The following is an 11,213-nucleotide window of genomic DNA, read 5'->3' as shown; positions in this document are numbered from 1 at the left end:
TGTTTCTGCCAGTTTCAACTTAGATGCTATAGGCTTTCCTTGAGCTAAAATCCAATAGAATATGATGCTTTCCCTATCCAAGATTCTCAAGGAATGCACCTTCTGGAGAACTGAGACATTTTGTTCTATCCATTTTATTTTAGCAGGTGTTCAATAAAACTTTTCTGAATTATTCTATTTACATTCCAATTCACAAATGACTGTATTAAACTAGAGATTTAGCTGAGATTGTAGATTTCCATAATGTAGGCTGCAAACTCAAATGCCAGGTCCAGGCAGGTAATATCCATGATTAAATTGTTCTCTCTTTTTAGATGATTTGGGGAATTTTTATTTTTGCCTCATTTAAATGGTGGTAACTGCTCTTCAACTTATTTCAAGTATTATCAGTCAGGAATATGGTTTTCTCAGATATGACATCTGAAGATATGATATAACATGTCCAGATTTTTATGGGAAATATTTAAAATGTTATCTAAATGTAACAAAACAAAGGGATGCAGTTTGTTAGTGTATTTTTGCTTTGTTTTTTGGGTTTTTTCTTTTTCCTTTTTTTCTTTTTTTTTTCCAGGAGGGGAGGTTGCTGGAGCAAATCAGCCCCCAGTCCTGGATAAGACGTCATCTCAGTGAATCGATGCTCTTATGAGTTTCACGATTGGCATGTTAGATATTGTTTTCCTTGAACATCCTCCCCCGCCATATTTACTCCCTTGGTTGATATCTTGAACAATACAACCAGTAAAACTCAACCTCAAGATATGACTGTATAGTCATTATACATTGAAGACTTTCATAACCCTATGCAAATAGATCACTTAAGGCCATAAATGGAAGGAAAGAGTAGTTTACAAATAAATGGTTTTCAATGACAATCTGAATTTCAAAACCTTACTGGAAAACAAACATGGCAGAAAATATAAAGAATGCGGGAGTTTGGACATAGCAAACAGTGTTATAGCCTTTAAAAGTCAACCCTGCCTGTGTCATCCGCCATCTTGTGCGAAGCAAGGTGGCCTCCACGTTCCCCGAACGTCTTCTTCGCTTCTGCCTCGACCACCCCTTGATCACAGACATGTCTCGGGACCGGTTCCGAAGTCGGGGCGGTGGCGGTTTCCACCGACGCGGAGGGGGAGGCGGCCGCGGCGGCCTCCACGATTTCCGCTCCCCGCCACCCGGCATGGGCCTCAATCAGAACCGCGGACCTTTGGGGCCCGGCCCGGGCCAGGGCGGCCCCAAGCCTCCGATCCCGCCACCGCCGCAGCAGCCGCCACCACAGCAGCCGCCGCCGCTTCAGCCGCCGCCGCACCAGCCGCCGCATCCGCAGCCGCCGCATCAGCCGCCGCCGCCGCCACAGGACTCATCTAAGCCTGCCGTCCCTCAGGGACCCGGCCCTGCTCCCGGAGTAGGCAGCGCTCCCCCGGCCTCCGGCTCGGCGCCGCCCGCCACACCCCCGACTTCGGGGGCCCCCACGGGGCCAGGCCCCACCCCGACCCCGCCGCCCGCTGTCACCTCGGCGCCCCCCGGGGTGCCCCCGCCCGCGCCGCCGAGCAGCGGGGTCCCCACCACCCCCCCTCAGGCTGGCGGCCCGCCGCCTCCACCCGCGGGGGTCCCGGGCCCCGGGCCTAAGCAGGGCCCAGTAGCCGGCGGCCCCAAAGGCGGCAAAATGCCAGGCGGGCCGAAGCCCGGCGGCGGCCCGGGCCTAAGCACTCCTGGCGGCCACCCCAAGCCGCCGCACCGAGGCGGCGGGGAGCCCCGCGGGGGCCGGCAACACCACCCGCCCTACCACCAGCAGCACCACCAAGGGCCGCCGCCCGGCGGGCCCGGGGGCCGCAGCGAGGAGAAGATCTCTGACTCCGAGGGGTTTAAAGCCAACTTGTCTCTCTTGAGGAGGCCCGGAGAGAAAACTTACACGCAGCGTTGTCGGTTGTTTGTTGGTAATCTACCTGCTGATATCACGGAGGATGAATTCAAAAGATTATTTGCTAAATATGGAGAACCAGGAGAAGTTTTTATCAACAAAGGCAAAGGATTTGGATTTATTAAGCTTGAATCTAGAGCATTAGCTGAAATTGCTAAAGCTGAACTTGATGATACACGCATGAGAGGTAGACAGCTTCGGGTTCGATTTGCCACACATGCTGCTGCCCTTTCTGTTCGAAATCTTTCACCTTATGTTTCCAATGAACTGTTGGAAGAAGCCTTTAGTCAGTTTGGTCCTATTGAAAGGGCTGTTGTAATTGTGGATGATCGTGGAAGATCTACAGGGAAAGGCATTGTTGAATTTGCTTCTAAACCAGCAGCAAGAAAAGCATTTGAAAGATGCAGTGAAGGTGTTTTCTTACTAACAACAACTCCTCGTCCAGTCATTGTGGAACCCCTTGAACAGTTAGATGATGAAGATGGTCTTCCTGAAAAACTTGCACAGAAGAATCCAATGTATCAAAAGGAGAGAGAAACCCCTCCTCGTTTTGCCCAGCATGGCACATTTGAGTATGAGTATTCTCAGAGGTGGAAGTCCCTGGATGAAATGGAAAAACAGCAGCGGGAACAAGTTGAAAAAAACATGAAAGATGCAAAGGACAAATTGGAAAGTGAAATGGAAGATGCCTATCATGAGCATCAGGCAAATCTTTTGCGTCAAGATCTGATGAGACGCCAGGAAGAATTAAGACGCATGGAAGAACTTCACAATCAAGAAATGCAGAAACGTAAAGAGATGCAATTGAGGCAAGAGGAGGAACGACGTAGGAGGGAAGAAGAGATGATGATTCGTCAACGTGAGATGGAAGAACAAATGAGACGCCAAAGAGAGGAAAGTTACAGCCGGATGGGCTACATGGATCCGAGAGAAAGAGACATGAGAATGGGCGGTGGAGGAGCAATGAACATGGGAGATCCCTATGGTTCAGGAGGCCAGAAATTTCCACCTCTAGGTGGTGGTGGTGGCATAGGTTATGAAGCTAATCCTGGAGTTCCACCGGCAACAATGAGTGGTTCCATGATGGGAAGCGACATGCGTACTGAGCGCTTTGGGCAGGGAGGTGCGGGACCTGTGGGTGGACAGGGTCCTAGAGGAATGGGGCCTGGAACTCCGGCAGGATATGGTAGAGGGAGAGAAGAGTATGAAGGCCCAAACAAGAAACCCCGATTTTAGATGTGATATCTAGGCTTTCATTCCAGTTTGTTTTTGTCTTTTCTTGTTTAGATAGCAATCTTTTAAATTCTTGCATTTTAGTAAGAAAGCTACCTTTTTATGGATGTTAGCAGTTTATTGACCTAATATTTGTAAATGGTCTGTTTGGGCAGGTAAAATTATGTAATGCAGTGTTTGAAACAGGGGAATTTTTTTTTCCTTTTTTTCTTTTTTTTTTTTAACTGTATAATGTCCCTCAATTTATGGCAGTGTACCTTGTGCCACTGATTTCCAAAGTGTACCAATTTTTTTTTTTTACTGTGCTTCAAATAAATAGAAAAAATAGTTAAGATTTTGCTCTTCAACTTTGCCATTCATGCTTCTATGCACATTAGGCTAGGTGTTCCACTTGGAAAGCATAAGAGTGTCTAGGCCTTTGAGTGGCATATGCCATTTCTGGGAAATGTATTTGTAGGCTAAGTATTGCTTTCTACATTTAAGTACCCCCTTGTTTTAAAAAGAAGAAATGCATATTGAATAGTTTCATGATTTGATTTGTTTGGCATTATAGGAAGCAAGCCGGTGCTAGTATTTTCAAATGGCTATGTAAGCAAAGCTGAACTGTAAATCTTCATTCAGGAATGTGTATTAAGATTATGGAATGGGTGTAAGACTATTGGTAGGGGGAGAAAGGGGGTATGACTTAAATGGATCTTTTACGGCCCTATGATCTATCCTTTCCTTGAAAGTTTCTGAAGAACAAGTGGAAAGATCATTTTGTTGCATTCCTCCATTCTTGTTTTTTAAAGAACGAGTCCCAAGCCCTACGAACAGCTTGTATTGAACATTCACATCTGAATTAAAGATTGTTAAACATGAAAAAAAAAAAAAAAGTCAATCCTTCATATAACCGATTCACTGTGCTGTATCGCAGAAACTAACACAACACTGTAAAGCAGCTACACTTCAATAAAAATTATTTTAAAAAAAAGAAATGCTACACATGACATATTCCAATAAAAAAATGGTAAACCCTTCTATCACAGGTTGGAGCTTAATCAATAAATGGGAATAATTATAACATATGGCAAAGAAAACAAACGAAGTTTTTCAGCACTGCATATAAGGATCATGAGAATTCAATTTCTTGGCAACATCTAATTAGGATGCAACCTGCCGCTCAGCTCCTCCTTGAATGTGTTATGATGATAAACCATCAGAGTAAAAGAGCATATGGGTCTCATTCACTCATTTAATAAACATATATTTCTGGGCCAAACATTAGACTTAGTGCTGAAAATGTATCAGCGAACCCTCCCCATGGCCCCAGAAAGGGTCTCTATTCTTGAAACAGCTGATGCTGACAAAAATATAAATGTGGGTAATGTGAAGATTTGTCTTTATGTCTTCTTTCTAAGGGCTCAGTTATGGAAACAACACTATTTTTTTTAACCTCAGAATAATTTCACCTGAGAGATGGTTCAATTTTATACATGCCTACAACCAAATAGAGCATTATTTTTCTTCTAAATTTATATACGAAGTTGGTTAAATTTAGAAATTTGTTAGTGATTATGACAAGACATTTTGTTTTTGGAAAATACACATCAAGATCAAGAATGTTTTCAGAGAGTTGAAATGGATCTAATGATTGAGAGGTTGCTTCCAGAGCCATAGCTCTTCTGGAGTTCTGGAAGTTCAAGAAATGCAAATGGCTAGCTACGTGGATTCTTTCTGTGCTTAATATAATTCTTAATTTAGATCCTAATATAAATATGTAATAATATAATAAGCTGTATAAATATGTGACAAAACATGGTACAAGGTATGTCACACTAATTTTCTATGATCAGTCAAAATTTAAACCTGAGTTCCATTCTTTATAGACTGGTGGAAAGGGAATCTCAGTCACTATTTCCTCCATCACCACCCCCTGGGAAATTAAAGGCTTTTTAAGTCTTGAACCAAGAATGATGTCCCAGGTTTTTGAAGCAATGGAGCCACCAGCTTCCAGGTGATTTTTCCTTGTCAAAGTCTGTATCATCCCTTTGAAGCCAAAGGCTATCAACTTCCATATCAAGTATAAACAAGGAAGACTGTAATAAAAATGTTTGAAAATATTCCTTTATATTTTCAGTGTGTTTTCCTCCTGAATTAAGTTTTTTAGTAGGACATTATAAAAAAAGTAGATGCTTCAAATAAGCCACTATTTTACTTGGTGCATGGCACATTTATTCACTAACCAATAATTAGCACACACCTGTTTTGTTGCAAGCAGGAAAAAAAAAATCCCTGTACAAATGGATTTTCTGTTTATAGTCAGTAGAAGCAGAAAAAACCCAATCATTAAGCAATTACATAAGAAAAAAAAAATGATTTGGGCTTCCCTGGTGGTGCAGTGGTTGAGAGTCCGCCTGCCGATGCAGGGGACACGGACACGGTCCGGGAAGATCCCACATGCCGCAGAGCGGCTGGGCCCGTGAGCCATGGCCGCTGAGCCTGCGCGTCCGGAGCCTGTGCTCCGCAACGGGAGAGGCCACAACAGTGAGAGGCCCAAGTACCACAAAAAAAAAGAAAAGAAAGAAAAATATACAGTATATATAAAGGTGTATAAATTATGAAAAAAATATAAAGAACCGCATGGAGAAAAGGAGAGCTGGGAGTGTGTGCAATTATATATAGGGTGGAAAAGAAAGATCTTACAGAAAAGATGATATTTGAGCAGAGACTAGAAGATGTGAAGGAATAAGTCTTGTAGATATCAAGAAGAGGATTCTGGCTAGAGGGGAAGTAAGAATAAAAGGCCCTAAGGCAGGTCTGTGTTTAATATAGTCAAAGAATATCAAGGAAGCAAGTATAGCTTTGAACATAAAAGGCATAGGGGAAAGTTTTGGGAGAAAAGGGCAGAAGTGCTGTTGAGCCCAATCATGTAGGACTCATATGCCTCTGAAAGTACAGTGGCTTTTGTGCTGAGGAGGTTGGGGAGCTATTTGGAGGGTTTCAACATATGAAGTAACCTCTCCTGATTTGTTTTAAAATTATCACTCTGTGGACTGTGCTGAAAATAAACTACAGGTGCCAAGCATGTATAAGGAAGTCAGTTAGGCTTCTGCACTACTCCAGGTGAAATATACTGGGAGCATCTAAAAGTCTGGTAGCAGCAGAGATGGTTAAATAGTGAGGGTGGAGCTGACAGCACTTGTCAAAATACTGAATGTCAAGTGTGAAATAATGCTGGGGATGAAGGATGATTCGGCATTTTAGCCTGAGCAACTTGAAGTCGTGGGAAGGGAAGGGATCAGTTCAGGGCATATTAAGTTGAGATGTTTATTAGACTTTCAAATTGAAATGTCTAATAGGCCAAAGTTACACAAGTCTGGCTATGAGAGAAGTGGTCTGGACTAGAGATATAAATTTGGCACACAGCCAGATTTCACATATGTTTATTGAATCAGTGAGTAAATATCCATATAGGGATAAGTTAATTCTGTAGTAACTTATCCAGTATTGGATAGCAAATAATAACATAGCTATGTGCCATGCTACTGCTGGCTAGAGGGGATTTTATGTTGCCGGTTTTATGTTTTTAGATGCTGGCCAAGAGTTTGTTTTAACAACATATAAGGGAATCTGCCTGGATCATGAGCAGGAAGTGAATCATTTACATCTCTGACTCTAGCCTTAGGATACAGTCTGAGAGATGGGATTAGAAAGTGAAATTGTTTTGAGCACACTGCCAATATGATTTTCACAAAAGAAATTTCAATTTATAGTCCTAGTAGGAGAGCACTCACTTCTTTCTGTACCTTAGCCAGGACTTGGTTTTATTGTTCTTGTTTTTGCTCATTTATCACTAAATTAACAAGGAAGAGTTATTCATTAAGACAATAGGTGATGAGGATACTTCCTTTACTATAAACACTCAGCAAATGTGTAATCATATATGTCTTAGTCATCTCAGGCTACCATATCAAAATACCATAAACTGGATGACTTACACAACAGAAATTTATTTCTCACAGTTCTGGATGCTGGGAAGTCTAAGATCAAGCTGTTAGCTGATTCAGTTCCTGGTGAGAAATCTCTTCCTGGCTTGTAGATGGCCAACTTCTATGTCCTCACCTCCTCACCAGGGCCTTTCTTCGGTGTTCTCACTTGGAAAGGGAGAGTTCTCTCTCTCTTCCTCTTTGTATAAGGCCATTAATCCCATCATGTGGGCCCATCCTTATGACCTAATCTAACCCTAATTACTTCCCAAAGGCCTCGTTTCTAAATATCATTGCATTGGGTATTATGCCTTCAACATATGAATTTTGAGGAGAGGCAAATCTTCAATCCATAACAATGAGTAAAAGAAAAAAAGTAAAAAGATGAACACATTTTTCAATGATAAAAGGATAGAAAAGCAAAGAGGAAAAATGGCTAATGCATGATCTTGATGAGCTTTAGACCAGAATTAGGCAGAAGGGGGCTGTGATCTGATCTCTAGAAGGGAGATTGGGGATTTAAAGGACCTCAGAGACAGGGGAGAATGGAGTTTTGGCCACTTCTTGAAATCAAAGGCTTGTCTGGAGTTTCTCATCCTGAAACTTCCTCCCCTACACCATACACTGTTCATTCTCTGTGTTCCCCTTTTTCTGTTTGCTTACTTTTTTCTTTCTTTCTTTCCTTATTTTTTTAGTATGAGATGATCATTTTTCCATAAAACTCTATTTATGAAAAATCTTTGAGGTATGGGACAAAGTTGGTTTCCTGCAGAGAACTGCATTTCTTCTTCTAGGAGACAGAGAATACCAATGCTGGATCATTTAAACTAATTTCTTCCCATGAGTGTTTTTAGAGCACCACATGGTATATATTTGGTCCAAAAAACTGGCTGAGACTCACTAGTTCCAACTTCTCAGAGACTTCCCCCCATCCTCTTCCTCCTGTTCTTAATAAATAGACTGGAAATAACAGATTATTCTTGTATTTCTGTTTGTGGTAGAATGGTTTCACCTTTGTTTTCCCTTTTGTACTAATTTTGTAGACTTTCTATTCCCAGCTTCATGGATCAAGACTCTTTATACATCATCCAACTTGTGTGGGCCCTCTTGCTTCCTATGTACTCTGAGACTGTGCAAACCAAACTCAAGGTCACATTGTTTAGCAAACGTCTTTAGACTGAGAAACCTGACACAAGGCTCTCTTATCTGACTATGTTCCCACCTTCGCTTACTCTTTTAATCTGAGAATTACTTTCATTCCCGCTAGCTCATTAATTCATGAAGATTTTTAAAATTTGTATTCTAGATGTTAGTCGATGTCAATGGGACAATACAGACGTTTAGCCCATTATATTACTAGACTGAATCCTAAATTTAGAAGGAGAAAATCATTTTATTGGTATCTGCCTCAACATTTTCTTTAAGGACAAATATAGTCCAGTTTTCCTTTGGGAAAGGAATGATTACAACTCTCTTATTCTTTATTCTTGTCGCCTATAAAGCTTACCAAAACTGTAAGATATACAGATATCAAAAAGAGTAAAAAATGATGATGACTATTTTATGATGTGATGATGATAATAAAAAGTAGCCACGGGGCTTCCCTGGTGGCACAGTGGTTGAGAGTCCACCTGCCGATGCAGGGGACACGGGTTCGTGTCCCTGTCCGGGAAGATCCCACATGCCGCGGAGCGGCTGGGCCCGTGAGCCATGGCCGCTGAGCCTGCGCGTCCGGAGCCTGTGCTCCGCTACAGGAGAGGCCGCAACAGTGAGAGGCCTGCGTACCGCAAAAAAAAAAAAAAAAAAAAAGTAGCCAGTTTAAAATTATAATAACCTTTTCTATTGTTATAGCTTTCAAGAAGAATACAGTAATATGGTTTGTAATCATTGCAATAAGTGCATGTGTTTTAACAGATTTTTAAGATATTTGAACTATTTAGGCCATCAGTACGTTAGACTTGTAATTTCAGTTCAGTTTTCAGAAGAAATTAAATAAAATTATAATTTTTTTTTAATATTTGAGAAAACATGAAGTTTTTGCATTTGTCTTGCACTACAAGTAAAAAAGCATTTCAATATTTAGAAGAAAATCATTTATTTAATGTTTAAAGAAGTCTTAAATTTTTACTAGTTTTGTGAGATTAATATGTTGAGCACTAAGCAGTGCATAAATAATCATGAATGTTCCTTTGTTGGCATGAAAACCCTTGGATGTTAAAGAAGCTAACAGGACTCAGGAAGACCAAGTCCTCTGGAATATCTTCAGAATGTAATGGTTGATCTTGGTGATTTATGAAATCACTGTAAAATTAATATAGCATTCCAGTCCATAATATTGATAAATGTCCTTGTCAATCATCTTCCCCTATTGAACTCAAAATATGGTAGTCTACCATGGCTCTATCCTTGATTTCTATCTCTTCCTAAGACTTTCTTAAAACAAGCTCTCTAATTGAATCCATTATATCATTATATGTTATTTATTTATCTGAAGATTATCTCCATAATAGTATCTGTAATTACAATCACTACCATAAGTTCCACACTCACATATCTAACTTGCTTTTGGACAACTGCACTTGGATATCTAACAGGTATATCAAATGAAATATTTCCAGGAAAGAACTTTCAATGTCTACTCTATCCCTCACCACCATTTTTAAATGACTACTTCACAATACATATTTTTGGGTGTTGGGGAAGGGGAATGTATCCAGCAGCCAAAAATGAGGTGGTAACTTATTTTTAATTTTTTTATTCTGGTCCATCTATGTTCTCAGACTCAAGATAATCATGCCATGATAATATTCCATTTATCTCACTTTGTTTGTATTTAATTGGATGACATTTCCAGGGGAAGAATTCTCAATTTCAAAGACAATAAATTAGAAACTGCTTAGAAATTCTCCCCTAGAATGAATCAGTTCTCTTTTTCAATGGATAGTATTGTCCTTGCTACTAATCTTAAAGTATTGCCAAAACAGAAAAATAAATATGCTTCAACAATAGTTAATATTTCTAGAAGGAATTTTCCCTGAAAACTGCTTTTGTCTGCATCCTACCTAAAGTGAAAAAAAAAAAGAAAAAACCAACCACATACTTCTTAAGGAAGAGAACTTTCAAAAAGTGCAGAAAAATAAAAGAAAAAGGTCAGTTATTTGAGGATAGCTACTTTTAAAAAATAGGTAATATTTTATTAAGCACAGAATTCTGGTTTCAGTTCTTCATTTTGAGAGCTGAGTAAAATCACAAGGGAGCTTTAGAAAATATGTGTCACTTACTGCTTTTTCAGTCAGTTCTTAACTTGGTACAAAGTGTAATCTTTGGCAAGGGAAAGAGAATAGAAAATGCTAAGATTCAGAATCTTAAGAACATCTGCACAAGGTTTCTTAATAGTTAATTTTCCTTTCCATTATTTTTGGTTTTCTTCCAAAGGGCACAGCAAGATTTTGCAGAATAACTGTTCAGTTCAGCATTAACAGAGTACCTGCTGACAAGTCTAAAACATTAAATCTTATACTTTGAGATTCTACAAGTAATTATTAGCAATATTAAGTTTTCTTTCATTTTTAATACAGTATAGATGCAAAGTAAGTGCATGTGTATGTGCATGTACATGTGTGTGTATGTGTGCATATATAACTTAGTATAAGAACAGTGGGTAGTCCCCTGTGCTTTTGCTATTATAGATTTAACAATAATTTACTAAGAAATTGAAACCACAGAGATTTCTAAACAGCTGTATTATTTAATTCCATGTTAACATAAACTGAAGAGTATTGGTACCCTATCTTAAGACAGTTCATAAATCAGCAAGCACAGATGGGCACATTATGGAGGACAGCATCCTGTGAACTTTTAACTCTGTTCTGTGACTCAGAAAAAAAAAATTTATTCACCAAGCTGTTTTTTGTTTTTTCTCTGAGATAGCCTAGTACATGACAGTACTCAGCTGAATCACAAAGCAGAGTACGTGGCATAACGGAGATCCAGACACAGTGTGGATATAGGATCCTAAAAAAGGATAAATTTGAGGCAAATCTATGGTTTGAGGAAAGAACTAAAAGGTTCTAGGATTGAGAACTTCTTCGTGC

General features: G+C 40.1%; 1 pseudogene; it reads left to right on the top strand.

Moving 5' to 3' along the window:
- The first annotated feature begins 1,006 nt into the window (after positions 1–1,006).
- Positions 1,007–4,031, top strand: LOC137205291 (splicing factor, proline- and glutamine-rich pseudogene; annotated as a pseudogene).
- Positions 4,032–11,213: the final 7,182 nt, after the last annotated feature.

The sequence above is a fragment of the Pseudorca crassidens genome, chromosome 14 (genome assembly GCF_039906515.1).
Source record: "Pseudorca crassidens isolate mPseCra1 chromosome 14, mPseCra1.hap1, whole genome shotgun sequence".
NCBI classification, from domain to species: domain Eukaryota; kingdom Metazoa; phylum Chordata; class Mammalia; order Artiodactyla; family Delphinidae; genus Pseudorca; species Pseudorca crassidens.
Note: the sequence above shows the minus strand (reverse complement) of the source record. Positions and strands in the feature narration are given on the sequence as shown.